This window comes from Lissotriton vulgaris, unplaced genomic scaffold (assembly GCF_964263255.1).
Source record: "Lissotriton vulgaris unplaced genomic scaffold, aLisVul1.2 SCAFFOLD_4263, whole genome shotgun sequence".
Classification (NCBI taxonomy): Eukaryota; Metazoa; Chordata; class Amphibia; order Caudata; family Salamandridae; genus Lissotriton; species Lissotriton vulgaris.
In genome coordinates, this window is record NW_028242583.1 from 87,633 (window position 1) to 93,632 (window position 6,000).

The 6,000-nt window shown below is 49.0% G+C and overlaps 1 pseudogene across 1 annotated transcript in view; it reads left to right on the forward strand.

The window, feature by feature from the left end:
* The window catches only part of LOC147668901 (lysyl oxidase homolog 3B pseudogene), a 32,175-nt pseudogene extending 27,061 nt beyond the window's left edge, over positions 1-5,114 (forward strand). Inside the window, exons 2-3 of the transcript XR_015303782.1 lie at positions 1,351-1,514; positions 4,899-5,114. The product of XR_015303782.1 is annotated as a lysyl oxidase homolog 3B pseudogene (transcript). The remainder of the gene's footprint in view (positions 1-1,350; positions 1,515-4,898) is intronic.
* Positions 5,115-6,000: the final 886 nt, after the last annotated feature.

A 6,000-nucleotide genomic window follows, 5' to 3' on the forward strand; every position in this document is an offset into this window, starting at 1 on the left:
ACACATATCCCCAGCCCTAAGATCTCAACATTTGTTGCCCTACAAAGCAAGAATACAGCTAGAGATTGCCTGCTTGGCTCACAAAGCCCTAGATTTCAAAACCCCAGTTGCCGAGCTCAAAAACTAGAACTGTCTGGAGGGGGTGGACCATCAGGAAGTGCAAACTCTCTCCTCTTGAAACCTTGTACTTTTAGCAAAAAGAGAACGAGGCACAGAGTTTTCTCTGGCTCGGCCCGAAGATCTTGAACTCTCTCCCAGCGGAAGTCCGTAGAATCTCCTCCACGGCTGCCTTCAAACGGAAATAAAAATAATCCTAATGAACAAGTTCTTGCCTTAAATAGTCATGGCTTGTCTGTTTTGGTATGCCGCCCTGACTACGTTCTTTATTGGTCTAACAACTGTGAAGCTCGGGGTTGTCTGATACACCCTATTGAGTAATATTTGTTCTCCTCCGAGTACGCTACGGTATTACCTAAATATGATATTCTTTGTTACCCCTTTGCCATTTCCCCTTAACTATTTCCTACCCTTCCAAAAATGTGACGCGCTCTGATACCCTTCGGGGTCATGTTCTCACTATACAAAACTTAATAAATAAATAAATAAGCTTAGCATTTCACCCCACAAGGACCGAGCCAGCACGCTACAGTCGGGACTCACCTTCCAGCCACCAAGGTTGAGTCAGGAATTACGGTAAACCATAAATAAATGGAGTAAGCGCAGAAGAACGCAAAGAGTAAAGAACCAACACATTCGAAAGGACGCAAATCTAAATTGTGGGCTAACATAAAAATTGCTGCGTAGCCAAAATCCATTTGTGGTGACATGAAAGCAATGCAAACACAAGGAGATGATGAACGGAGCACTGAAACCTTTCAGACACTCACCCCCAGTCACAGATCTGTAATCGCTAAGTACACAGTCAAATGTAATGAAGTTGTGTCGCCAAATGGACAATAATATCTCATTCTCAAGGGCAGCAGTTAAATAAAATACCAATACGTCGAGATTAGTAGCCTCAAGTCTAAATATATGGTGCCGATACCGCTGCCGTTACACGAATCCTGGAGAATTCGAAGGCTCACCAATTCATTTGTAATTCAAAACCTACATAGTTGCGCACTAATCACCATAACCCTGTGGCTAATGTGTGAAGAAAACGTCACAACTTCAGATCACTACATTGAAATAAAGAATATCAAAAGCCTGTCTGCGCATACCTTGCCTCAGTGGTCATCCGTCTCACAGGATCTCCAGACGGTGGAAGCCCAGACTGCTTGACTTGTACTGTCTCCTGCTTGAGCCCCGCTGCCTGCTTACCCTGCTTACCCCATGCTGTTTTATCTCTAGGGAGGATCTGGTTGGACAACATCATATGTGGTGGCAGCGAGAAGAGCATTATGGACTGCAACTCCCGCGGTTGGGGCAACAGCGACTGCACGCACGAGGAGGATGCTGGGGTGGTCTGCAAGGACGAGCGGATCCAGGGCTTTGTGGAGCCAAACACCATTGAGGTAAGAAGTGCTCGACTATGCTTGACTTAGCTCGACTATGCTTGGCTTTGCTCACCTATGCTTGGCTTTGCTCACCTTTGCTTGGCTTCACTCCTCTATGCTTGGCTTCACTCCTCTATGCTTGGCTTCACTTAACTACCTTGGCTTCACTCGCCTATGCTTGGCTTCGCTCACCTATAATTGGCTTCACTCAACTACGCTTGGCTTCACTCGCCTTTGCTTGGCTTCGCTCACTTATGCTTGGCTTCACTCCTCTATGCTTGGCTTCACTCGCCTATGCTTGGCTTCACTCGCCTATGCTTGGCTTCGCTCACTTATGCTTGGCTTCACTCCTCTATGCTTGGCTTCACTCGCCTATGCTTGGCTTCACTCGCCTATGCTTGGCTTCACCCGCCTATGCTTGGCTTCACTCGCCTATGCTTGGCTTCACTCGCCTATGCTTGGCTTCGCTCACCTATACTTGGCTTCACTCAACTATGCTTGGCTTCACTCGCCTATGCTTGGCTTCGCTCACCTATAATTGGCTTCACTCAACTACGCTTGGCTTCACTCGCCTTTGCTTGGCTTCGCTCACTTATGCTTGGCTTCACTCCTCTATGCTTGGCTTCACTCGCCTATGCTTGGCTTCACTCGCCTATGCTTGGCTTCGCTCACTTATGCTTGGCTTCACTCCTCTATGCTTGGCTTCACTCGCCTATGCTTGGCTTCACTCGCCTATGCTTGGCTTCACTCGCCTATGCTTGGCTTCACTCGCCTATGCTTGGCTTCACTCGCCTATGCTTGGCTTCGCTCACCTATACTTGGCTTCACTCAACTATGCTTGGCTTCACTCGCCTATGCTTGGCTTCGCTCACTTATGCTTGGCTTCACTCCTCTATGCTTGGCTTCACTCGCCTATGCTTGGCTTCACTCGCCTATGCTTGACTTCACTCGCCTATGCTTGGCTTCACTCGCCTATGCTTGGCTTCACTCGCCTATGCTTGGCTTCGCTCACTTATGCTTGGCTTCACTCCTCTATGCTTGGCTTCACTCGCACATGCTTGGCTTCACTCGCCTATGCTTGGCTTCACTCACTTATGCTTGGCTTCACTCCTCTATGCTTGGCTTCGCTCACTTATGCTTGGCTTCACTCTCCTATACTTGGCTTCGCTCGGTTATGCTTGGCTTCACTCCTCTATGCTTGGCTTCACTTGCACATGCTTGGCTTCACTCGCCTATGCTTGGCTTCACTCCTCTATGCTTGGCTTCACTCGCCAATGCTTGGCTTCACTCCTCTATGCTTGGCTTCACTCGCACATGCTTGGCTTCACTCGCCTATGCTTGGCTTCACTCCTCTATGCTTGGCTTCACTCGCACATGCTTGGCTTTGCTCGATTATGCTTGGCGGCGCTCCTCTATGCTTGGCTTTGCTCAACTATGCTTTGTCGTGGTGGGCCTCAGCTAGGCCTACCAGTGCAAGGGGTTCGCCCTTCTCTGAACAAGTCCTCAGACTAATAGAATAGAAGTTGGCACGGAAACTGTAATAGAAAATACACATTCTATTAAACCCCATGAGGTTTAACTACATTCACGCAACACCCTTCGGTAATGTATGAAGTAGCACACTGAACAGAAGGATCATGGCCCTTTTATACCCACATAAGGGCTCAAAAGAAGGCGGTACAAGTACAAGAAGAAGGTTTTAGGTACATATAAGGTCATACAGAAAATGTACAATCAACAAGTGGGAGGAGCTAACAGTGGCAAATTCTGGTGAACACATCCTGACAGTTACAGACTAGTGGCAGCTGCAAAGACAGCTGCAAGCTCAACTGAGCATGTGCGGAGCAGAAGAGGTTAAATATACCTTGTCACTAGGCAGAATACAAGAGCAAACAACAGAAAGGTAGGACAGAGCACATGGCACGCACGTAGTAGATCATGGGATACAAGATGGCGGTCAGGAATACAAAATGGTTTCCACAAAATGGATAAGATAGCCTCTAAATACAGGATGGCTTCTGCTAATGCTAACCCAATCGCTGCCAAATTACAATAGCTTGGCTTCGCTCAACTATGCTTGGCTTCGCTCTCCTATGCTTGGCTCAGCTCACCTAAGCTTGGCTTCACTCCTCTATGCTTGGCTTCGCTCAACTATGCTTGGCTTCGCTCAACTATGCTTGGCTTCGCTCAACTATGCTTGGCTTCGCTCAACTATGCTTGGCTTCGCTCACCTATGCTTGGTTTCACTCACCCATGCTTGGCTTTGCTCACTCATGCTTGGCTTAGCTCACCTAAGCTTGGCTTCACTCCTCTATGCTTGGCTTCGCTCGACAATGCTGGGCTTCACTCAACTACGCTTGGCTTTGCTCACCTATGCTTGGCTTCGCTTACCTATGCTTAGCTTCACTCGTCCACACTCGGCTTCGCTTGACTATGCTCGGCTTTACTCGCCTATGCTCGGCTTCGCTTGACTATGCTTGGCTTCCCTTGACTATGCCTGGCTATTCTAGCCTATACTTGGCTTTGCTCGCCTATGCTTGGTTTCGCTCGGTTATTCTTGGCTTCGGTCGACTATGCACAGCTTCACTTGATTGAAAGGGTGCAAGTCAAGGACACAACTGGCCATATCCCAGCCCATGAATAGGATCCCTAAGAGTGTGAGTAGATCACAGCTGGTCAAACAGCCAGATCCCATACCATGAGTAGGTTCCCAAGGAGTGAAAGTAGGTCTCAGCTAGTCAAGTTGCTCAAGTACGTTCCATGTTTAGACATCAGCCCACTCGAGAAGGACCTGAAGAAGCCGGAGCAGGCCACCGCTGGTCACAACACACAACTTTTGTCCTTGCCCAGGGTGCACAACTGGTGGTTGTTACTCATTTTTACAATTAAACACCGTCTGTAACTTACACGAGTCAGCTCGGACTCACTGATCAGTGGGGAAGTGGGTTTATTCTGCCCTGGAGCTCGTGCCGCTCACGAGTCCAGTGTCAGGGGGAGGAGATGCGAGGTCAGAGGGGCTCTCTCCAGTTCATTAATAGACGGCTTCTAGTGAGCTCAGGATCTGGGTCCGAATGAGGAGGTTCAAACATCTCACACAAAACATTTTTTTTTAAATCTCTTTAAAAAGTCTAAGCAAACGCTAGTCATCAGGGCGTTGGGGTGTTGGCTGAGCTGCCTTTCCCTGCTGTTCTCGACTCCTCAGGCGTTGAGATCTTCAGTCTTGGTGGAGCTGCCTTGAGGAGGGTCTGTGATCCGGCCCTAGGGTGGAAGCGGGTGAGGTCACAAGGGCGGTCTCAGGGATAGGACACCACCGCACTCACTGGGTCTTCCACTGGTCCAATCAGGTGGGGGGGTGAGAAGGACTGTCCAAGCATTGCTCATGACCCCCCCTTCTTGTTGCAGACTGAAGTGAACCAGGTGGAGGAGGTGCGGCTGCGGCCGGTGGTCGCCAGCGCCAAGAAGAGGCTACCCGTCACCGAGGGCATCGTGGAGGTGCGCTACAAAGATGGCTGGGCGCAGATCTGCGATGAGGGCTGGAACCACAAGAACAGCCGAGTGATCTGTGGCATGATGGGCTTCCCCTCCGAGCGGAAGGTCAACAAGAACTTCTACAAGTAAGGCCTGGGTTTGTCTCAAGCTGTGGGGGGGGGCACAGGTTGCAAGGGGTGCAGGGTCTCACCTGCCCGCTCACCATGAATCCAGCCCCCTCTGAAGCTGGGGGTCTCAGCTGGGCATATGGCAGGTCTAAGGGTGCAGGGCCTCGCGGGTCTGTGGTGTCCAGGCAATGCCGCAAGCGTGAGACGCATGTCCCTCCACCAGAACCAGGTGTGCTCCGTGCACCTCATCACAACTACACCTTCTCTGGGACTTGCAGACCTCCTCAGCTGGATGCAGGAGGGTCGGTGTCCGCCTCTTGGATGTGTAGTGTAGTTCCTAGTTTCCCACTAGGCCCTGCGCATTGGAATAACATAAACAGTAGTATCGACGTGGAACTGCAGATATTCCAGGCCTCCACTGACTATGCTAAACTTAATTGGGTTGTGTTACCAACTAGCTCAGAGGTCACTGGAAACTTTCTTCTCTGCATAGGAAGTGATCAGCTTCCTTGGCACAGACAAGAAGGGATACAGCTTTCCAACAACCGTGCAACATGACAACTTTGCTCCTCAGATCAAGAGTCGATCTCTAGGGTCGTGTGAAACAATAGACATAGATTTCACTCAGTCAGTCTAGTGCAGTTTACTTTCACAGTATGTAGAGAATAGAGAGACGGGCGTTTATCAATAAAGGGTTAACATTTATTGAACAGTCTTTCTTCTCGTACAAGAGAAATGTATTGCCACAATTGCAATAACTGTTATTATAAAAAGTACGTACAGTAAGATAAGTATTGCGAAATAGAACTGTAAAAGCATTGATATGGTTTCTTAGCCATACAATGGTTTAAAAGTAATAAAACATATATACAGTCATATATACATTAGGCTAACATACTCAACTGGTG